Raw genomic sequence first — 25,120 nt, 5'->3', positions numbered from 1 at the left:
ATGGAGAGCATTCTAACTGGCTGTATCACCATCTGGTATGGGTGGGGGACGGGAGACTACTGCACAGGATCGAGGTAAGCTGCAGAGAGTTGTAAAATTAATCAGCTGTATCATGGACACTAGCCTCCATAGTATCCAGTTCAACAGCTAGCTCAAACCTCGTAGATTTGTTCAAAGTTCCAAGAAGGTTTGTTGTTTATCTATCTTTCTATTTATTGAGATATAGCATGGAATAGGCCCTTCTGCCCTTCTAGCCACACTGCCTATCAATCCCCAATTTAATCCCAGCCAAATCATGGGACAATTTACAAAGACCAATTAACCTACCAACTGGTACACCTTTAGACTGTGAGAGGAAATTGGAGCACCCACAGCAAATCCATGTGGTTACAGGGGGAATGTACAAATTCCTTACAGACAGCGGCAGGAATTGAACCCCCGGTTGCTGGTACTGTAAAGCATTGTGCTAACCGCTACTGTGATTTATTATCCAAGTATGTATGCAGCACGCTACCCTGAGATTTGCCTTCTCGCAGGCAGCCACAGAACAAAGAAACACCACGGAGCTGATTCAAAGAATACGGCAAGCACCCAACGTGCAAAAAAAAGAGAACAAATCATGCAAACGGCAAAAAACTGAGCAAATAATGCACAGAATATTGAACGTCAAACCGCAGAGTCCTTGAAACAGTCTATAAATGTTCAGTGTAGCTCAGTTCAGTTCAATCCCAAGCTGCGTCGTTCTTGACTGCAGGCTGCAGATCCCGTCTGCGTCAAAGTGACCCAATCAAAATGGCGCAAAATAGCAATTAAAGTGTAACCAGACACCAGAAGCACATATAATATAAAAAAAACTGGGAGAAACATTCTGAATGCTTTAAACAATACCAACAGTGTTGCGGCAGGTTCAGTTTGTAGGATTAGTGATTGGTTAATTGTAACAGCTATAGTATGTTAATGGACATTTTGTCTGCATTAGACCAATGGCCATGTGCTTTGCAGAGTCCAGTGACATAAATGCATAGTGTGGGCTCTTGGTCACTCTCTCTACTGCCAAACTCTGCCTTACCTTTATCCTGTATGATGCCGCAGTTTTCCACCTGCTCTATTCAACCTCTAGTGCTTTAAGCCATTTCCTAAAACAATGTAGCTAAGGTTTCACATGATTATCATTTCCTTCCTATTCAGGGAGCATCTGCCGACTCAGTGCCTCAAAGACTAACAGGTTTTAAGAGGCCACTGGCTGCTTAGCAGAGTGAGCCAGATCATCTAAATATGACAAAACACTGCAAATAATACAAGTTGCACATCTTTCAAAGGTGACTTTGACATGCATTTTACCTTTTAAAAAGCTGAAGTACTCGTGAGGTTCTTGTGTAAAATGTAATTGCTTTTCTGGTGCTTTGTGTGAAGGTACAGAATAATAATTACTTACTATGTCAAAAAAACTCTGCAGCTCTGCTAATTGAAAATTCTGATTTCATGAGCAGGTCTTCCTGGTAATTTAGTCCATTCTCCTTCATTATATTTTTAATGAAAATGTACACTAGACAGTGAAGTTGACAAATGTTAAGGCATATTATGATAACAGGCTGATTTCTGAAATTGGCTGGGTAAAGAATATATAAGTCAAATTATCATAAGGCACAAGAGGTCTACTTTTGTCACTATTTAATTTTACAAATAGAATTTACTACCTTTCAATTTAGGTGAAAATTGTCAAACCAATCTCAGCAAGAAGAACTTCCCCAGGGATATGACAGGCCACCAAGAGAAGGATTGTGTGCCACATGAGAATGCAATAGAGTCAAAGATCTATAAATTAATGGGGCTTTTTTCCTTCAATGAATACATTACATTATTAATTGATTCACTTTGTATTTAATCATGTTTACGGCTCAGTAATTACTTCATTATCAGTTTACAAAACAAATGTTACGGTAATGTTAGGTCTTTGCTGTCATTTATCTCACATCAGAAGCGTCAACTGGTTGTAATGTCATTCCAGTCATGGCAAGCGGACTTTATTTTAATTCACGAGACTTGCTTGCACTAACTGACATCTGTTAATCTCCTATGCCATTATCACAACACAGATCACTGGGAGGTAGAGGTGAAGTAGGGTGATAATTAACCAGACAACCTGCTTAATCCTATAAATCATTAATCACTGATGTTCTATTGAAAATAATTGCTGACTAATGTTTTTTCCCCACAAAACATATTTTATTCATAAAATATGCAATGAAACAATTATCTTCATTTACTCGATGTAATTCAATACATAGTCAAGACCCCCAAACTCCCTACCCCCCACAATGTTCTTGTTGCATTTTGTGTGGCGGTGGGGTGGGGAAGGTTTGGGACCAGTGTTCTCGTTGTGTTTTTGTTAGCTTTTCATGCGGGGAAAGAGGAGGACTTGGGGGATGATGCTCTTGTTGTATTTCATGCAGGCAAACGGGGATTTGGTGGCTGACATTCTTGTCGCATTTTGTGTGGGGGAAGGGGGTGGGGTTGATGATCATGATACCGTTCTTTTTTGTGTGGGGTTGGGGTTCGCTGTTTCTCTCTGAACTGATTTCCAGGATTTTTCCTTGTTTCATGGCTATCTGGAGAAGAAGAATCTCAGGGTTGTATTTACATACATACCATGATAATAAATATACCTTTGTACCTTCACTTACAATGCATCAATGTTATTAATGTTTCAACCCCAAGCACTCCATTGGTGAAAACTCTAAGAGGGTGTTAAAGGGGCCCAAGCCATTAGTGTTCAACAGCAGTATCACTGTGTCGTTTTCCCACCGTGCCTTCACAGTGGCTGCACCAAGCTTCAGTACACCTTTGCCTTCAAATGTGCAAGTTGGCAGCATTTGCTTGCAGACATCTCGATGCTCTGAATGACCAACAAGTTTGCTGCAGGATAAGTTGCATCTTTCATGGAGGTGATGAACTATCAGCAGCAGTCAATGTTTGTCTCAGTATGTATCTAAGGGAGTCCTGTGTTGCATAGTCATAGTCATAGTCATACTTTATTGATCCCGGAGGAAATTGGTTTCCATTACAGTTGCACCATAAATAATTAAATAGTAATATGTAAATTACGCCAGGAAATAAGTCCAGAACCAGCCTATTGGCTCAGGGTGTCTGACCCTCCAAGGGAGGAGTTGTAAAGTTTGATGGCCACAGGCAGGAATGACTTCCTATGACACTCTGTGTTGCATCTCGGTGGAATGAGACTCTGGCTGAAAGTACTCCTGTGCCCAACCAGTACATTATGGGAGACATTGTCCAAGATGGCATGCGACTTGGACAGCATCCTCTTATCATACCATGCAGCATCATAGCTGCATAGGTCGAACCTTGACAAAGACCACCGCATCCATTTACCAATCTTCTCGGAAAATATGCAGCTTACAAAAATCGTCTTCAGTCTCTAGCAGTTAATAAAGGATCTGGTAGGGCAGTGGAGTGGGGTGGTTTCTCACCACCATCCAACTGAGATCTTGGTGCTGGTTTGAGAGCTCTAGAGATGGAGCATTCTGCCAAATGACTTTGGCAATCTTCTCAGTGAACTATTTGACAGGATCCACTGTCACCGTCTGGTAGAGCAACCAAGGAAAAATGTGGAAGCAAAATTGATTTGTTAAAGCTTCTGCTGTACATTTTTGATTGAGACAAAACCCAGTTCCAATCAAATGGCATTCACTGTAAACAATGCACTGGGCACTATGATAGCTTAAGCCTGATTTATACTTCTGCGTCAACTCGACGTGTAAGTACTGCGTCACCGCAAACCCTATGCAGAGCCTACGTGGATCCCAACGCCATAGCCTGACGCGCACCTCTCCCAAAATGTAACTACGCGTCGCGGCAACGCAGAATGCAACTGCTGTGATTGGTCCGCTTGGTAGCATCGCATTTCACCCTATGCTGCAATAGCTTCCCATTGGGCGACTGAAGGGCAGGGAAGGAACTCTGACTGCAATGCTTTCCATAAAGCTTTACAGACCTCCGAAATTATGGAGGACACATTTCGCTTTTACGAAAAAAGACGCTCGCTTCTTGTTTACCCCGAGAAAGACTACCATGACCATGAAGCCTTGCACGGGCAGGTGTGTGCGCATGCGTGACGTGCGCAAATTGCAGAGCAACGTAGACACACCAACACACAAGTATAAATGCTCACAATGCGCCTAGGTCACTTGCGTAGGTTACCGCGTCGAGTTAACGCAGAAGTATAAATCAGCCTTTAGTGTGCACAGAGCTATTGTCATTGGAGATATGTAAAGTAGGCAAGTCCTTATATAATCTAGGGAGGGCGCGAAGATGATATGACATTAACACTTAATTTTAGAGCTTAATGGTCCAATTTATGCTCGCTCTAATTGTGTGAAGATGATTACTTATTCAGGTGAGTTGATGATTGATTTTTATGGTGCTTTCCAAGATTCTTTAAGGTTGGGAGGGTGTGGTACGGTAGGTTAGGAGGGCTTCTACAAAGCACAGTTAATTCCTGATATATATTTGTACTTGAAGGCATTCCCATTGGAATACAACACAGTATACAATGGGCAAGTCAAAGTTCTGGAAGTAGATAGATTCAAGATTTTCAGGAGCAAATATCTCAGTTGGTCCACAGTGAGGAGTTGTGTGTAAGGACTTACAGTGTTGTTAATCTTGGACCTCACAAGGTTCAAGTTGTCAGAGTTTATGTAGGTGACGATAGTCTAAAACATACAAGCATTTGCCACCTTCTCAGCCAGAGCACAAGCTATAGGTATATACAACATCTCATTGTCTACCATCAACAGATGAAATGTACTCTTCATTCAAAGCTGACTACATTTCAGTTTCATTTGCCAGAGACTAGAAGGCAAAAGTATAGAAATGTTTGAGAACTTCAGTTTCCCACTGACATTAACTGTACGCATAACATCTTGGGAAGTATCTTCTCTTGTGGAACTCAAATGAACCTTTACAATACCCAGACCTTCCTTTCTCTCTGACTTGGCTGCAGGCCATTCATGACCTGTGACTTACCAAAGCACAGATTTCACTTGCAAGCTGAATTATAAATAAGGCGATCTAACTATCTGTGAATGAAATGCAGTGTTTTACATTGTCACTGTCAGTTTGCACTCTCACCTGCCAGTCTTCCAGTCTAACCAGACTCCTGATCTTGGGTGTCCGAAGGAAGGGACTGGAGTAGCATTGTACTGGGGTGAGCTAAAGGCAGAGATATCAGGCGCCTCCATCTCTAGCAGATAAAGCAGAAGAGAACGTGGGAGGACCTGGAAATGAGATGTGAGAATGTGTACTAGATGTCAAGATGCTGAGACACTTAAGCCTTGGAAGTGGTGACAATCCCAAAAGATTTGACCTCTGCACCAAGAACAGTGAAGGCAGCAGGTGCAAAGGTATACACTGCCTGCAGGTTCCTTTCCAAGTCCTGCACCGCTCTGACCGGAAAAGATACCCCGTTAAAATAACAGGATCAATTCCTGCAGCCTCAACCAGCTGCATCATGGAAGGACCCTACTGAGCCAGACTGCAGTGGCTCAGGCAGGCAGCACACCACCACGTCCCCAAATTCAATGAATACAGTGAATGCTGGCCTTGCCTCTGACACCTGAATCCTTTAAATTCATCAAAAAGAAATCCCCGTGTAGAGTTTGTCTATCAAGCCTCACATCTCTCTATGGATCATAGGGGAGTGTTCAATAGTCATATTTATTTATTTATTGACATACTACAGAGAATAGGCCCTTCTGACCCTTTGAGCCACACTGCCCAACAATTCTCCGATTCAATCCTGGAACAATTTACTATGATCAATTAACCTACCAACTGCTAGGTCTTTGAATTTTGGGAGGAAACCACAGCACCCAGAGGAAACCCACGTGGTCACGGGGGAGAACGTACAAGTTCCTAACAGACAGTGGTGGGCATAATACCAGAGGGCATAATTTTAAGGTCATTGGAGGAAAGTATAGAGGGGATTTCAAAGGAAAGTTTTTTTTACACAGAAAGTGGTGAGTGTGTGGAACATGCTGCCAGGGGTAGCAGATACACTGGAGATATTTAAAGGACTCTTAGATAGACACATAAATGATAGACAAAATGGAGGGCTATGTGGGAGCAAAGAGTTAGATTGATTTTAGGTTATAATATTGAAACAACATCATGGGCTGAAGAGTATGTACTATGCTGTAATGATCTATGTTCTATATTCTAAAATCTTGCACTGGTCCTTCTCATTATTCTTTCTTTTTCCTGGTCTGAGTTCAACATCAATTTCTATCCCGTTTCCTTGTAGAATGCACCTTCCCTTCAGGAAGCACACAGTGTGCAGATAAAGTGAGATTCACATGGCGCTCAGCATATTAGGGCATCTGCTGAGGTAAACAGCTCTCCACAGTTGAAATAGGATTGGCTGCATCTCATGGTAGCTAGCAGGCAACACAAAGTTAATGTTCTGTCTGCAACAAAAACCATGAGAGAAATACAGCACAAAAGAGGCCCTTCAGCCCATCAGGTCTCTGCAGACCATCAACTGCTCACTAGCATTAATTCTACATTCAATAGATAAGCTGGGTTAATTGGTTTATTATTGTCACATATACCAAGGGCAGTGAAAAACGCGGTATTGCATGCCATCCCCATACAGATCCTTTCATTGCAACAATGCACTGAGATAGTACAAGGGGAAACAATAACAGAATGCAGAATAAAGTGTTACAGTTACAGAGACAGTGCAGTGCTGATGGACATTAAGGTTCAATGTCATAACAAACTGGATCATGAAGTCAAGAGTTCACCTTATCATACAAGGGGACTGTTCAATAGTCAGAGGTCAGAAACAGGGTTAATATCGCTGACATTTGTCATGAAACTTGTTGTTATGCAGCGGCAGTATATTGCAATGCATAATAATTTAAAAAACTGTAAATATTGGTAAATATAAATAAGGTTAAATTAAATAAGCAGTGCAAAAAGAGACAAAGAAGGAGTGAGCTCGTGTTCATGGGTTCTATTTGACGGCAGAGGGCAAGAAGCTGTTCCTGAATCATTGAGTATGAATTGCAGGAATTTTGATTCCACACCTTTACACTCTGAGGCCAACTTACAGTAGCCAAATGCCCTGCCAGCCTGGATGTCTTTTGGAATGTGTCAGGAAATTGGAGGACCCAGGGGAAACCGATGCAGTGACAGGAAGAATGTGCAAACTCCAAAAAGTCAGTGCCGAAGGTCAGCGTTGAACCCAGGGCATTGGTGCTGAGAAGCTGTGTCTCTACCAGCTGTGCACGGTATCTCCCACAGGTTAATCTCATACTGATCTGAAGGTTATTGAATTTAGCCCTTGATGGGTTGGTTACTACATCCTCTTTTTTGACAAATGGAAAGTATTGATTTAAACATAATAGCCAAGCAAAATATGCCTGACATACTGTGGAGTGAGTCTCTTTTATAATTGCAACACAGTTGTAGTTTTCCAGGTGTATTGCAAAATTCTGCAGATGAGTTAAAATTTCAGATTGAAGCCTTTCTGCGGGTGCGACAGAAAGTTCAGAATTGTATACTTTAGTGGCCCACTGTCAAATGGTAAACTCCCAGTGGCCTCTGTACCGTGGTTAGGCTGATATTTGCATAACTGTGGTAGTAATATAAATTTATAGGTAATTTACAGGTAGGTTGAACAATAAGTATTATAAACTGCTTTACTGAAGAGAGAACAGAGACTGACAAAGTAGAAGCAGTAATATATGGCACAAGTGAACTTAAGCCTAGCTATACCTGGTAAGACTTTCCTTCCATCCTGAGCACATACATACTTGTACCTCTGCCAATACACTCAACATTGACTTTGAAAAGAAATTGTTGGATTGTATTCTTGACTTAAACTTCCCATTTCATATAGTTTGTTCTATAATGACAGTATTCTAATAAGTTATACTACTCTTATTGCAAATGCATATGATACTTCTCTGAGGTCATCAGAACATATTGGGAGTTTAACTGAGCATTCTGGTGTTTTTTTATTTTATTGATACAGAATATCAACAACACAGACTGTGAACATAATATTAATGCCCAAAGACTGCTCAAAAACATCTGTCTCACTTTGAGCTGAAAAAAAGATCTATATATCCACAGGAGGCTGACTGGATACCTTTTAGGGAACTTCATTGCTTTTGATCTATGGTTAGGCTTATCACTATAAAAATAGGTTGCAATTCATAGCTGACCACACCATAATTTAATTAAGCCACTTTCTGGTATTGGGAGTAATTTTTTTGTGGTACAGAGTGATAGTGGGGAACTTTGTCCCATGAAAATTACAGACTTCCTTACCCCAATTTTTCATTCAGTGAGATTGTGGGTTTCTGACATGTGCTGGGAACATGATGTGCTGTCTCCAGAAAACAATCAGTAATTGCATAGTGGTCTTTTTACACCCCCTCCCCCTCCAGTTTTTGTCTTACACTCCCCACCTGAAGGGACGCATTCGTCCTGAGCTATGTCTGCAGGGGTGTCTGGAGCCTTTGCATAATCCCTCACATCGCTAATCTCCACAGAAGAGTCTATAGCAGGGGCTCCCAACCTCTTTCATGCTCTGGGCCAATACCATGAAGCAAGGGGTCTGTGGACCACAGTTTGGGAACCTCCGGTTGATACTTTCATGCTAATTGGTTGCAGTGCCAAATCAGCAGCCTCACTGAACATTTTACCCCTACACTTCCAGCTGGAGTCACATGCTAATGTTCTTTTACTGACTGTTGCAATCTCTGGGAGTAGTAAGGAAGCCAGTGTGGAACAAAAATCCTACTTGGTGTGTTTGTATCAGATATTCCATTTACCCAGTAAGGCATGAGAAAGCTGATAACTTCAAAGGAAAACTTACTTATTTTAAAAAGGAAACGGGCAAATCAGCACTTGTCCAAAGGGATGGATGTATCATTCTCCTTGTAAGTCTGTCATGGCTAAGATTGATGGAATGGTATTCTTCTACATGATTTATGCAATTAAATCATATATTTGTTTTCTCTATAGTCCCATGTGAGGATTTTAGTATTCTGATTTGGCTTTCCTTCAGTCTGGTAATCTTTAAGTGAGACATCATGGATTTATACACTTTGGAAGCTTGCCGATACTTCATTGAAGAACTGTGGGCTGTGTTGTTGAGGGTATTAATTGTTATATATGATGTTAACCATCAGTTCTTAGTATGCAGGCAAGCACCATTCTCTTAGCATACAGGCAAACACTATGCTTCAAGCACAACTGCCAACATAGTCCGACCAAACTTATTTCCTAATACTTCAACTCTATCTTTCCTCCCCTGGTTCAGTCCCTTCCCGCTTACATCGATACTTAATTGTTTACTGCCTGTTACGCCTGACGAAGGGTTCCGGCCTGAAACGTTGACTGATCATTTCCACGGATGCTGCCCGACCTGCTGAGTTTCTCCAGCATGTTGTGAGTGTTGCTTTGACCTCAGCATCTGCAGATTATTTTGTGTTTACCGTTTTGCCTGCTGGTGTTTAGGGCAGCAGTGAACGTTCTCTATCTCTGCCTGTCCTTGGCCACTCAGATGTAGAAGAATTCTTCATTGTGGTTTCCCTAATAGCTTTGTTTGACCAGTCAAGGTTGTTAGCCCTGAGCTGAAGGACCTGGAGGACCTGTGGACCATTCTTAGTCTGGTTTCTACCCTTTGACCTGCTTGGTATGGGCGACCCTATCAAGAGCCAAAGCATAAAGCCCTGACTTGAGCCAGCATAGCTCTCTGGGTCATTGAGGGACACAAGCCTCCAAACCCTATGACAAGGTTCTGGTCCTTTTGGAAGACTTACATCTATAGAACTTCAGATACCCACTGCCATTTTAACCATTTTCAATTCCCCAATTTAATCAGTTCAACTTCTCTTAGGATATACAATCCCTTTCCACTTCCATCCCACATCAGGAGGGTCTGAGGCCCCTTTGATTCTTCCATGAACAGAGTTCCAACCAGTTACCCTTCACCAACACACGTAGTCAATATCCTCAGACTGCACAATTTCTCATTTAACTCACTTTCTCCAGAACAAGGATGTAGTCATGGACCTAAGCCACACCTGTCATTTCGTGGCACACGTGGAACAGACTTTGTATGTGTCCTATTCCCTCAACTCTTTGTCCCGTACATCAGTAGCTCATACACAACTGGAAAATGTAATTACTTTTGCTGCCAGTTTCATCCTGCTCTTACATTCACATAATCTATCTTTGGTCTCTGTCTCCATCTCAGCTGTCCACAAACATCCATACAGCCCCACAGACTCCACAGTTATCTTGACTATACTAGGCTTATACTCGTTGGAATTTAGAAGATTGAGGGGGGATCTTATTGAAACATATAAAATCCTAAAGGGATTGGACAGGCTAGATGCAGGAAGATTGTTCCCGATGTTGGGGAAGTCCAGAACGAGGGGTCACAGTTTGAGGATAGAGGGGAAGCCTTTTAGGACCGAGATGAGGAAAAACTTCTTCACACAGAGAGTGGTGAATCTGTGGAATTCTCTGCCACAGGAAACTGTTGAGGCCAGTTCATTGGCTATATTTAAGAGGGAGTTAGATATGGCCCTTGTGGCTACGGGGGTCAGGGGGTATGGAGAGAAGGCTGGGGCGGGGTTCTGAGTTGGATGATCAGCCATGATCATAATAAATGGCGGTGCAGGCTCGAAGGGCCGAATGGCCTACTCCTGCACCTATTTTCCATGTTTCTATGTTTCTATGTTTCCACCATTATGGCTTCCTGTAGGGGTTCATTCTGTCTCTCAGTTTCTCCATCTCCATCACATTTCTTTCGATGACAAGACATTCTGCACAGCTGCTTGTGAACTGTTCCCCTTTTTCCTGACCTGTGCCTTTCTCTCTACTCTTGATCGCATCTCATCAATTTCCTGCGCATCTGCTCTCTCCTCCTCTCCTGCCGGATGAAGCAAGAAGAGTCCCCTTGTGCAAAAGTCTTAGGCTCATATATAAGACGCCTAGAGTTTTTGCACAGTACTGTATTTGCCAAGTTGAAGTGGAGAGCGAATTTGTAAGTCAGGTGAGAGCAAAGGATGTTGGGAAACGAGAGGGTGGAGCACCGTGGGAGGGGTGTGGACATATGACAAAGAAGAGTGCCAGGGGTGGGGGTCAGGTGGGTGCAGACACACCCAACCCTGAGACATCAGGCAAGATCATTTGATTCCAAACAATTGGTTTATGGATCATTGCAGAATGTCTCTTTGGTGCTTCCCTCTCCTTTCTGCTCCTTCCCCTCTCTCTTCCCCTTTTCCCAACCATGATTCCCCTCTCCCTGCCCCCTCCCCAATCTCATGCTACATAGAGTCCCAAATCAGAGTCGGGTTTATCATAACTCACATATGTTATGAAAATTGTTTTTTTTTGTGGCAGCAGTACAGTGCAATGCATAAAATTACTACAGTGCTGTGCAAAAAGTATTAGTTACATATACAGTATGTGCCTAAGACCGTACCTTCCAACCCATGAACCTCTGCATCTGACAGATCATTCTTTGTAATTTCTCCCAACTCCAACAAGACTCCACCGATATATATCCACCTCTCTCCTTTCTGCATTTGACATGGTATGTTTCCTTTCTGACCACCTGGTCCACTCTTCCATTTCCAATTACTCGTCCCCATCTGATAACACTTTGTCATACAAATACAGCAGACGCAACACCTGCAAGAGAAAATCTGCAGACACTAGAAATCCAAGCAACACACTTAAAATGCTGGAAGAACTCAGCAGGCCAGGCAGCATCTATGGAAAAGAGTATGGTCGATGTTACGGGACATGACTCTTCATCAGGATTGGAGAAGACTAGGTGAGGAGTCAGATTTGGAAGGTGGGAGAAGAACTGAAAGAAACACAGGGTGATAGTTGAAACCGGGGGTGGAGGGGTGGTGAAGTAAAGAGCTGGGAAGGTGATTGGTGAAAGATACAGGGCTGGAGAAGGGGAAATCTGATAGGAGCGGACAGAAGGCCAAGGAAGAAAGAAAAGGGGGAAGAGCACCAAAAGGAGGTGATGGGAAGGTAGGGAGACAAGGTGAGAGAGGGAAATGGGAACAGGGAATGGAGAGTGAGAAGGGCAGGGGCATTACCAGAAGCCCGAGAAATCGATGTTCATGCCTTTAGGCCACAGGACACCCAGACGGAATATAAAGTGCTTCTCCTCCAAACTGAGTGCGGTGCCATCACGACAGCAGAGGAGGCCACGGACTGACACATCGGAATGGGAATGGGAAGCAGAACTCAAATGGGTGGCCACTGAGAGATCCTGCTTTTTCTGGTGGATGGAGCGCATGTGCACAGCGAAGATGTCTCCCAGTCTATATCAGGTCTCACCAATACACAGGAGATAGATGCAACATCTGCTGCTGCTTCCCATAATCCAGGCACCCAAACAGTCTTCCCAGGTGAAGCAGCAATTCACTTACACTTCTTCCAATAAAGTATACCACATTTAGTGTTCACAATGGGTTTGATACCAAATGCAGATTGGGCAATTGTTTTGTAGAGCAACTGCACACAGTCTGCAGGAGTGATCCCGATCTTTCAGTTGCCTGCCACTACAATCCTTCATCCTTTTCAGTCTGTGGCCTTCTGCAGTCTTACAGTGAAGCATAGTGGAAGCTTAAGAAACACCCTCATTTTCCATCTGGACATATTGCAGCCATCAGGAAGCATTTTGGGATTATTCATCTTTAGGTAACACACTGCTTCTACTTGTATGAGAACTGGCTATTTCGCTTTGGTTCAGTTTTAGTTTTTCTTTTGCTATAGTATTCCACACTAACATCTGGAATTGAATTTTGGACAAAATGAGAGAAGAGTCAAAGCTGTGGAAATGAGTTTTTCTTGAGAAGAAAGATGAAAATATCGCGGAGGGACAGGGTAACAAATGAGGAAGTGGTGCGAAAAGCCAGAACGGGAAGGGAGCTGATATCGTCAAGCAGGAAACGGCAGCTGGAACTTCTGGGAGATGTATTGAGGAAAGAGAAGCTCGGAATTCTTGCAGTGATGGGAAAAAACTAATGGAAGAAAAAGCCGTGGTCGACAGTGCATGACACTCATGAGTTACGACAAGCGATAGACAGGCAAAAGTTTTGAAGAGCTTATTAGAACTTCTGAGATCAAAGACAGATGGAAGACCATGATCACCACGTCATATGACATGGCACATAATGCTGATGAGACTGCTCGGCTTGGCCTGACCTACAGTCTTTCCATTAGCAACACATTATACATTCAAGGAAAAAACAATCTGATTCTGTTTATACAATCCCTACTGCTACACTAACTCATTGGGTATCGGACAACTTCTCCTTGTTCCACCCAGTTCTTGCCTATCTTCCCCATTACTGAAAACCAAATTGCTTCCATTTCTAGGAAAGGATCCTGGCCCAGAATCATGAACTATTTCTCTTTCCACAGGTGCTGTCAGATCTTTCCAAGTGCTTCCAGCATTTTCAGTTTTTTAATTTTAGATTCCAGCATCTGCAGTTCTCTTATGACTTTCATCTACTAAAATATTCATTGAAACCATATCTTGTGCCTCTGGGGCCCAGATAGCCTACAGCACTTTTTTTTTGCCCTAACGGCAGTGACTACACCTCAAGATTATTTCATTATAAAGCTCCTTTAATTTGAGAGATGCGATAAATCTACAATTTTTTTTCTCTCTGTAATGGAAATGATTATAATGAAATTTTTCTCATGCTGAGAAAGCCATTGGGGAGAGATTACATAACTATTGGGAGCAGGGGAGGATTTAGGACTTCGGAACTGATCTACGCTGTTAGGGACTTGTAGCAACTGGACGACTGCTGTCACCTCCTAGTGGCCAGCTACAGTGAGTATTATTGACAATGTGAAAGTTTACAAAGATTCATGGCTTCTAGCTATAGACAGATTGAAACAAGGAAAAGAAATATAAACACAATAATAAAGGTCAGCTTTATCAATCTGACTGCCTGAAAGTATGGAGCAGTGTAAGAAATCAAGAAGTAAAAAGGATACCTGTTTGCAACCAGCCTATGTTTTCTACAGCTATTTATAACTTTCTCCTTTTCTCCCATTGAGTCAGCACCAACACAGATTTTATACTTTAGATATTACTCATAAAGATGTGTTTTTTAAATTCTAATCTGCAGGATTTGGTTTGAAATTAAAATATAATAACTATGAAGGTGTTCCTTAAGGTTGTTACATCTGGGGGCAGGCTCCCACTACCTCATAAGTGCTTTGGCTTCGTCAGATGACATGGACATGGGGCAGCCTGCTACGTGGGCAACAGCTTGCTCTCCAAATCGTACCGTCCAGGTGTGTGTACCTGAACATCCAGGATGTGACATCTGTGGTCAACCTTGTCTGACTGAAGCCTCATTGAGCCTTACGAACAATTGCTTCTCATTCCAGTTCCATATTCACCCAGGGTGGGTGCTGTTAAAAATATAAACTACTCATCCAACAGAAGCAATTCATTATTATATGCTGACTTCTAAACAGCCACTGAGTGAGATATAACTTACAACAAATAATAATATTTTTGAAGTATTAATGCAAATTTCACAATGTAATGAAGATAGTTTGGAATTTATCATTTTTCAAATGTTCACAAGTGTTTTATGTATTATATTCATTTATGCTTTTATAAAGATAATATAAAATGTTAACCTCATTGAAAATGAACCTATCAGTTTAATGAGAATTATAGGGACAGAGAGATTAACAGGAAACTACTCCTTAGTTCCTACAATTGATGACCTAGTTGTGGAAATCGGGATCATATTTTTATGATCCCACTAATTACGTATGTGGTGTGCAAACAATCTAATCATTTTGAATTGAGAATGCTCAACGTCTACACAATGCACTTTAGCTCACAGACATTGGTAAGTGATGTTTTCAACTTGAATATATTCCAGGTCCATGTAAAATTCGACTGTCATTTGAACAATCCAGAGAATCATTTCATTCCACTCAGGTACTAACATTATATGGATGAGACTTTATGTAATTTTGCTGAGTGAATTTTTAAAATGTGTACAGAAAGCAGTCTTTTGCCAAAAATCTGACTCATATCTTTCATATTGTATTTCCATTTCACTAACACAAAGATTTTCAGACCAAGATTAAAGAATTCAACAGGGTATCTAGTTTACGATAACTACATAATTCAAAATTGATTTTATTGCAAAACATTTCAAGTTTTTATTCATAATTTCAGGGGTAATTTTCCTTGATTCTATTCTTTTTATGCCCTACAGAAATACACAAGTATTAACCCTGCAAAAGAATTGGATGTAATCGATGGAATTTATATCATTTAATGAAATTATATGGCACTTAAATATTGTTTGGTTATATTCTAACTGCTGGATAATGGTAGGTTTATTAGTAAATAGTTGGAATTACAGTAATGATTATTAGATCACAGGGTGATTCCATATCCACAGAGAAGGCTGCAAAGATATTTAAAAATATTCTGTATATTTGGAGAATGTACCATGTTTTGCTTTAGTATAGACTGTTCACAGCCATTTTGTTTTGTTAATGATAGCTGTAGATTTGACTGTTGGTAGTTACTATGAACTATTTTGTGCAACTTAATACCCAGGAGTATGGGTGCAGTTAGTTCTTCCTGCAATTAGTATTCATGGTTACCTAAGCAGAACCAATGCAGCAAATCTCTTTTACTTTGAGGTTTCTATTTCAAGAATTGATGCCTTCAGGACAATTTGACTTTGCAAGCAGGGTTCTGGCACTTCCCTTTTGCTTCTTTACAGATTATGAGTACTTTCTTTGAAGGTTAAGCTCCTTAATTCAGGTTTGTATTCAATATGAAAATTACTGTAACTTTTGAAAGGCTCAATAGGCCATTAATGACTTACGCAACTTAACAGGTTTGAGTTTCTGAGTTTATTCCATTATTGCACCTATATACACTCTGTGGCCACATTCTTAGTTACAGGAGATGCATAATAAAGTGGCCACAGAGTGTATGCTTGTGGTCTTATGCTGCTGTAGCTCATCCACTTCAAGGTTCAATGTGCTGTGCACTCCGAGATGCTCCTCTACACACCACTGTAATGCATGGTTATTTGAATTACTGTCGCCTTCCCGTCAGCTTGAACCAGTCTGGCCATTCTCCTCTGACCTCTCTCCTTAACAAGGCATTTTCACACACAGAACTGCTGCTCGCTGGATTTTTTGTTTCTTTGCACCATTCTTTGTAAACTCTAGAGACTGTTGTGCCTGAAAATCTCAGGAGTTCAGCAGCTTTTGAGATAATCAAACCACCCCATCTGGCACCAACAGTCATTCCACGGTCAAAGTCACTAAAATTATATTCTTTCCCCATTTTGATGTTTCGTCTGAACAGCAACTGAGCCTTTTGACCAGGTCTGCATGCTTTTATACATTTCGTTGCTGCCTCTTAATGGGCTGATTCGATGTTTGTATTATCAAGCAGGTGCACCCAATAAAGTGCTCGCTGAGTGTACATTATCATTGACATACAACCATAAATGTGCAAGAAAAATCCATTCTCAATCCAACACTTATGTTATGCATAGCAAAACATAAGTTAATATTACTTATTAGAGTCCTGCTGAAGGGTTTCAGCCCAAAACGTCGACTGTACTTTTTTCCATAGATGCTGCCTGGCCTTCTGAGTTTCTCCAGCATTTTGTGTGTGTTGGTCGGATATCCAGTATCTGCAGATTTTCTCTTGTTTTTAATATTGTTTATCATGTTCCAATGTGTTATGCTGTCTCCTTTACCATGTGTACATGATTGAGACTGGAATTCAGCTAGTGGGCTGAATCCCGATGTTTCAGCAAATTTATTCAATAAATATCTCTAGCATTATAGCCACACAAGAATGTCTATTTGGATGTGACTGACACTTGTAGAAACACTTATCAGAAAGAAATGAATACATTTCTTTATGGGGAAGGTTGAAAACTGACAAGAAAGAAAAGACAGTTCAAATGATTCAGTTTAATATCAGTGAATGTATACAATATACAACCTAAAATTCTTACTCTTCACAGATATCCATGCACGTGACCACAAAGAATGAATGAATGACAGAAACATCAGAACACCAAAGACCCCACCCCAACAGCAAAACATCGACTCTCCCCCATTTGCAGCAATAAAAGCACCTCCACCCCTACCCCTTACCATGCAAACCACAGAAAAAGCCCCCCCCAAAGATTCTGACAAAAGTGAACTTTCTGACTTGAACCTTTCAAGTTCAAGATGCAGAAATGATTCAGCTTCTTAACTCTGCAACACCAATGTGATGGGTTAACTTGTTGGAAACATTACGTGTTGATTTTGACTCTCAGTGACTGTGAAAAGGAGGGGCTGGAATAATAAGATTTCAGTTGATAATAATTTGGGATGATTCTGAATAACAGGCGATGTATCAGGTTTCTTTGCACAGAAGCATACCTTTGAAAACCATGATAGCAGCCACGGTATGCATGAAAAGACCCACAGAGAGATAAGTATGATAAGTTATGGTAAGCATGTCAGAGGAGATCTTGGGAACAAATAATAATAGTGTAAAAAAGGAATCAACCAATATAAAGAAAACTGTGGCAATTGTGAAGCAGATTCAGTACATCTTTGCATTCCACTAAACTGTTTAAGATGATTCTAGTTAATTTCTTTTCAAGCTTTTGAATTTCATACCTATGTAAGTAATTTCTGATTTGAACCTTTCAGGTTCAAGATGCAGAAATGATTCAGCTTCTTAACTCTGCAACACCAATGTGATGGGTTAACTTGTTTGAAACATTACGTGTTGGTTTTGACTCTCAGTGACTGTGAGAAGGAGGGATTGAAGGGAAGAAAGCAAGAGGAAGGCAAAGACGAATGATGATGGAGACAGCAGCCAGAGAACTGGAAATGAATACCAATGAATTGATCCACTTGACCCGAAACAGGAGTGTGTGGACCATGGCAGTCAAAGCTCAAACTGGGCATGGCACCTGATGATGATGATAATGTCAGTGATGGTCACTGGAGACTGAACTCAACGCTTTAATTAATGATCAGAACATATTTATTTATTTACTTATTGAGATTCATTGTGGAATAGGCCTTTCCGGCACTTTGAGCCGTGCTGCACGGCAACCCACCAATTTAACGCTAGCCTGATTGTCCATTGTAAATTGGACAATTTACAATGACCAATTAACCTACCAATCAGTATGCCTTTGGACTGTGGGAAGAAACTGGCGCATGTGGAGGAAACCAAGGCAGCCACGGGGACAATGTACAGACTCCTTACAGGCGGCGGTGGGAATTGAACGCCGGTCGCTGACACTGTAAGGCGTTGTGCTTATCACTGTGCTACTGTGCTGTAGATATGTGAGGTGCATTGCAGGTGGGTGGATGGGTGATTGTCTTCAAAGCTCACTTTGAAGCACCTGATGCAAGCTCTGGTCCACACTAGCCATTGCATTCATTATCGTGCTCCCATGATGTATAAAAAATATCGAGCACAGTATTATGTTCAACCCCCTATCAGTGAATTAAATAAACCATGTTAAACTTAAATTCAGAAGACATTTTACTGACCATGAATTAAAAACCACAATAGTGAAAATGTTGAAAAACAATGGACGCTATATTTGGGACTGGAATTGGATGCCTGTATTTACACATGTTCTCTGTAATATAAAAGAACATTACTGAACACTTGATATCAATTCATACACAAAACAGATGGGCAATGATATCTAGAAGTGGCAGCATTACCATAAGTGGAGAATCATCTGGGTTGTGTTAAGTGGTGGGTTGGTACAAACTGAAAGGACTCACACCCACCTGTGATCTGCCTGAAGAGTGTTTTGTGCTCTTCCTGGAGACAATAGACGCCCTGTCTTCCCATGGTATCATGCACAACTTCAGCAGAAGCCCACTAGGTACTTCCTCTTCGGCAACACTGTATATTAAATCAAAACTGGGCACAAAAGACGATTGCCTAACATTTCATCCCCATTCGTCATGCTGAACACACTACTCATAAATTATGCTCTACTTCCCAATTGTATTCTTTAATGGAATAAATTTCAGAGACATCATATAAGATGGTGTTGCCTCATTAAACCAATACCAAAAAAAGTTGAATTTCTAAGTGATTGTGACCCTCCTATTCCCTTTACCAACGACAAAGATTATAAATCATGTAGACCTAATTGTATCCCTTGGCATGTTTGCATAACTGAATCCACATTAAATTTTCTCTAATTAAAGCAATGAAATGAAGTCTTTACTTTATTGTCGCCAAACAATTGATACTAGAGCGTACAATCGTCACAGCGATATTTGATTCTGCGCTTCGCGCTCCCTGGAGTACAAATCGATAGTAAATATTAAAAATTTAAATTATAAATCATAAATAGAAAATAGAAAAGGGAAAGTAAGATAGTGCAAAAAAAAAACAAGAGGCAGCTCCGGATATGTGGAGGGTACGGCCCAGATTTGGGTCGGGATCCGTTCAGCAGTCTTATCACAGTTGGAAAGAAGCTGTTCCCAAATCTGGCCGTACAAGTCTACCTTTAGTTACTCAGTAAAACAACAAGTGAGACAGCAGGAATTCAAGGTAATCACATCACCATGTTGAAAAAATCTGTAATGATTATTTAAGGAACCTGTGGTGGGTACAAATTAATTAGTGCTTAATTTCTGGAAACCTATTGGGCCATGGTAATACCTGCCTCTGCACATTGGAGAGTGTGCACCTGAGTACAATATTCTTACTGAACGGTGAATTTCTTCCCTATCATTACCACAGATACAACTGATTCAAGCAGTTGCGTCACATGAACATCTGGGATCACTGGTTTATAAAAGAGTTGTGGTGACCCAATGGAGGAACACTGTTAAAGTTAGTTAACCAAATTTTTCTTCCTATAGGCTAAGTTTTCACTTCCTCCAAATACTACCGTCGTAACATGTAGTTAACCTCGTTTGAAACATAACAGTGGCTCTACATATTAGTTTGTGGAGGTTATCCATCATGTCCGACAATGACAGGAGACCTGTGCAGGAGAGCTTTTAAAGTGGGAAAGTCATGGGACAGTTCCATTCTCTCGACCTAGAAGTCTGGGTTCAGTGTTGCAAACAAGATTTTTGCATAGTAGGGAAATTAAGGGTTGTGGGGGAAAAGACAGGTGGGTGGAGATTAGATCTTGTTGAATGGCAGAGCTCAATGGGCCAGATGGCCTACTCCTGCTCCTATTTCTTCTGTTCTTATGTTCTTAAGCATCTCGAACTACGGTCTTCTTTGGTTATAGTGGATGACCATGCCATCTTCTGCACATTATCATGCCCTTTGCTCCCCATGAAGCATTGCAGTGCCACCATCCTGGCCGCTGGATCTCACTGCATATCTCATCTGCCCAGTCCGGTGGAGTTGACTTCGCATGCTCAGACAGGCATGCCCCTATCTTACCAGGGTATGGGGCCACTGGCTACCCTCACCTTATTTAGCCTGCCTGTTGAAGAGGTATACCAATGTATGGTTGCTGTCATGTGCATACAGCTACTTGGAGCCATAGTTGAGAAATGTGGGTTTCCTCTACTGCCACGATGAGGCCCCACTCAAGATGGAGGAGCAACACTTTATATTCCGTCTGGGTAGCCTCCAACCTAATGGCATGAACATCGATTTTTTGAACTTACGGTAATTGCTCCCCACCCTTCACCATTCCCCATCCCTGTTTTTCTCTCTCACCTTATCTCCTTACCTGCCCATCACTTCCCTCTGGTTCTCCTCCATTTCCCTTTCTTCCATGGTCTTCTGTCCTCTCCGATTAGGTTTCCCCGTCTCCAGCCCATTATCTCTTCCACGAATCAACTTCCTGGCTCTTCACCCACCCCCTCCCTCACCTGCCAACTTGCACTTCTCCCTTTTCTCCCTTCCCACCACCCCCCCATCTTCTTGCCCTGACTTCTCAGTCGCGATGAAGGGTCTCAGCCAGAAATGTCGACTGTTTACTCTTTATCATAGATGCTGCCTGGCCTTGCTGATTTCCTCCAGCACTTTGTGTGTGTTGTGGTGAGAAATGACTGTCCAGTGGGGACCAAAGGTGAGTGAGCTGCCCCAGAGAGGACATGACAAGCCCCTTCACTGGACATTGGTTTAAAGGGGGTTTATACACTATCTCCTAGTGATTGATTAAAAGCCATGAAAGGAGACACAAGTCCACTTTGGAATTTGATGAAATGAAATATTTTGGTACATTCTCCTCCTTGCTGCCGTATTAAAGATATCAGCGCATTTACTGTGTTTTTGATGCAATGTACTCTTCTGCATCTGGCTAACAAAGATACCTTGATTTGGAGTCTCCCACATAAATTATCACTGAAGCACTAGCTACTGCTGCAGGGCCTTCATCCTTCTGAAGTCTGCTATTATTGTAAAGAAGGAAAATAATTGATGACTGACCTTTTAGGAATGTTCGTCTGAAATCTAAATGTCTTTTTATTCAAAGTGTGAACAATTGCCATAATTTCTTTCCAAGTCATCTTATTCCAATAGCAACCAAGATGGCAGTGGCAAGAAATCTTCAATATTTTTAATAGAAACATTGAGTTTTGCAGGTAATGATAAATCTATGCCATAGATTAAAAAGAAATGACCTGGTTATTGGCTTGTAATAGTGTTTAATGCCAGCTGAATTGGTTTCAGTCAGTCAGACTTTTCTCAGCTGCTGGAAATCATTTCAACTTCGAAATGAGTACATTCAGTAATGCATGCAAATGTAAGAGTGAAAATGTCAATCTGGGGTAATAGTTTTTACAGTGGTAGTTCTTTCAACAGTCAGAACGGAGAACCACAAAAATGTAGATACGGAGCACAGAATTAATTCAGGAATAATTCTCAACTTGTTATATGAGTTGGGGTATGATTAACAGTTGATGCTATCAACTCATGTAGGAAGGCGAAATGTTTCCATAGGACCTAAAGGTCAACTTTACCTCAATAAATCAGACATGCCATACGATCCCTTTCTGTTGTGATGGATTTTTGTTCCTGTTTGAGCAAAGCTGCAAATGTCTAAAGCTTTACTGAAGACTTTTTGAGCAATAGTTCCTTCTGTTTTTGGCAATGAAGTATGCACTTCTTGATTATGATACTTTTTCATCAAAATCTGATAAAATTTGAAGCGGAATAAGACTGAGCTGCTCCAAAGGGCGTTATATGAAGAAAGTTTGCTAATTTCTTTAACATACATTATTCATCATTTAGATCAACACAAGTAAATTAAGGTGGAATGGACTAGTTTAATACACCAAGAAGTTTACGTATTCACAAGCAGCTTCTTCCTCTCTGCCATTTGATTTCTGAATGGACATTGAACCCATGAGCATTACCTCACTGATACAACACTGAGTCATGCCATCTGCAGAAATTCTCTGATGACTCAGCAATAGCTGGGTGTATAAAGGAAGACAGAAGGATTAATACAGGGCCCTGGTGGAGGACTTTGTCAAATGGTGCAAGCTGAATCATCTGCAGCTCAACATCAGTAAGACAAAGGAGATGGTGATGGACTTCAGGAAGACCAAGCCTGCACTGTTCTCTGTTAATATTGATGGTGAGGACGTGGATGTGGTGATGACCTACAGTACCTGGGGGTGCACCTGGATGACAAACTTGAGTGGAGCACCAACACAGAGGCTGTGTGCAAGAAGGGCCAGAGTTGCCTCTACTTCCTGAGGAGACTGAAGTCCTTTGGAGTATGCAGTCCTCTTCTTCACATGTTCTACCAGTCTGTTGTCACCAGTACAATCTTCTAAATGGTGTTGTGCCGGGGCAATGGCACCAACAGGCTCAATAAACTGATTAGAAAGGCTGGCTCTGTTATAGGAGTCAACTGGACACGGTGGAGGCTGTGGTAGAACAAAGGACCCTACAGAAAATCCTGGCAATTCTGGACAATGTTTCTCACCCCCTGCATGCCACCTTTCAGTAATAGAATAAGACTGAGCTGCTCCAAAGGGCGTTATATGAAGTCATTCTTATCTTCGGACATTAGGCTCTATAATGAGACAAGCTATAGTCGGGGTAGTAATGACCCCCTCCTGTTAGACTGTTATGGAGGTAACTTATTTTGTATTCTTCCTTACTTCTCTTCTAATATTTGTATAACTGTGCACTTGTAATGCTACTGTGGCACTGTAATTTCCTTTGGGATCAATACTTTTTAATTTCTATTATTGCTCTACTTATTTAATATAATTATTTAATATATATACTTACTCACGTTTTTTTTCTATTATTATGTATTACATTGTACTGCCAGCATAAAGACAACATATTTCACCATGTATGATGTTAAACCTGATTCTGATTCCAATTTTCCTCACAGGGAAATTCTGAACCAGGCCACTCCAGGTGATTGAGATTTACTCCGAAGCAAGAAAACTAGTAGCGGAAGGAAAACATCTGCTTATGATGATCACAGCTGTTAAAGAAAAATCAAGACAGGAATTTTGCTTATTTTTTCATATAGCAGTGGAATTCTGACAAAAATAACTTTGAAAGTTTGAAACTAGATGAGACTTTACAGGGACTAAACTTTAGAAGCCCCCCAAAATGGGGTGGAGGAATTGTGAAGGGTGGTTTACCTGCTTCAGATGTGGGCATCATGACAAACTTTGGCAGCCTGTCTATTTACAAAGTTACAGCATTCAGCCAATGGCAACAGCATTGTTGATAGGCTTGCATCACTTAACTAAATGGTATTACTTTATCAGCACATGAACATTGATTTCTCTAAGTTCTGGTCATTTCTTCCCACCCCCTTCTCTCTTTTTCAATTCCCCATTCCGGCTTCCTTCCCTCGCCTTCCTTTCTCCTCACCTGCCCATCACCTCCCTCTTTTACCCCCCCTTCCCTTTCTCCCACACTCTCCTTTCCTCCCCTATCAGATTCCTTCTTCTTCAGCCCTTCACCTTTTCCACCAATCACCTTCCAGCTTTTCACTTCATTCCCGCTCATCTTGCCCCCTCACCACCTATCACCTGCAAGCTTGTACTTCTTCCCCTGCCCCCAGTTTCTTATTCTACATTTCTACCCCCTTTCCTTTCCAGTCCTGATGAAGAGTTCTGTCCGAAATATTGACTGTTTATTCCCCTCCACAGATGCTGCCTGACCTGCAGAGTTCCTCCAGCATCTTGTGTTCTGCTTTGTACGACTTTAAGACAGCCTGCTCCAAGGGGCAGGGCCTTTGGATAGTCCCAGGTGGCAAAAGTCACTGTGAAGCATTGACATGGCAAAAAATGCAATTCTGGTAAAATGCTGGAAGAGGTGAGCTCCATGGCCTTTAAAAACTGTGAAGAAAGCTTTAGGAGGAGATAACCATGGCGGAGAGTTGTGACGGTTAGCAGTGAAATATATTCAGTGATCTCACACGAGCGGTCAAGAGCACATTGAAATAACACAGCTTATCAGCTGCTTCACCATCAAGCCTCAGGCACTCCTCAATACACCACATCATCATTATTCACCCATTAACAATTAGACTCACATCTCATGTCTGTGTTCTGTCCTAGATATTTAGCACTACTGCAAGTCTCAAGTCCACATTACAAAGCATGTACACTCTGCAAACCATTCAACTTTGAGAGACGTATCATCCAAAACACAATTGAAACAGAAAATGCTGGGAACACTCAGCATCTCTGGAGCATCAGTTTAACGAATGGGCTTGCTAGCTCTGTTTCTCTTTTCACACATGCCACCTGACCTGCTGAGTGTTTCTAGCATTTTCAGTCTTTGTTTCAGATTTCCAGCATCTGCAGATTTTATTCTCAACCAAGTTCCCACTTTTTTACAAGACAAGTGCAGACAATAGCAGCTAACTGGTTGGAGACAGGCACTAGATTAATAATAATTATCAAGAAAATTTACAAAGAAAAAATAAGAACTGAAATGACAAATTTTAGAAAACATCATGTACACTCGAATGCGCTTAGATTAACACTACCTAGGGCAGAAGGGGGAAGAGGAATTACAGACATTAAAATCTAC

This window comes from Mobula hypostoma, chromosome 19 (assembly GCF_963921235.1).
Source record: "Mobula hypostoma chromosome 19, sMobHyp1.1, whole genome shotgun sequence".
Classification (NCBI taxonomy): Eukaryota; Metazoa; Chordata; class Chondrichthyes; order Myliobatiformes; family Myliobatidae; genus Mobula; species Mobula hypostoma.
Note: the sequence above shows the minus strand (reverse complement) of the source record.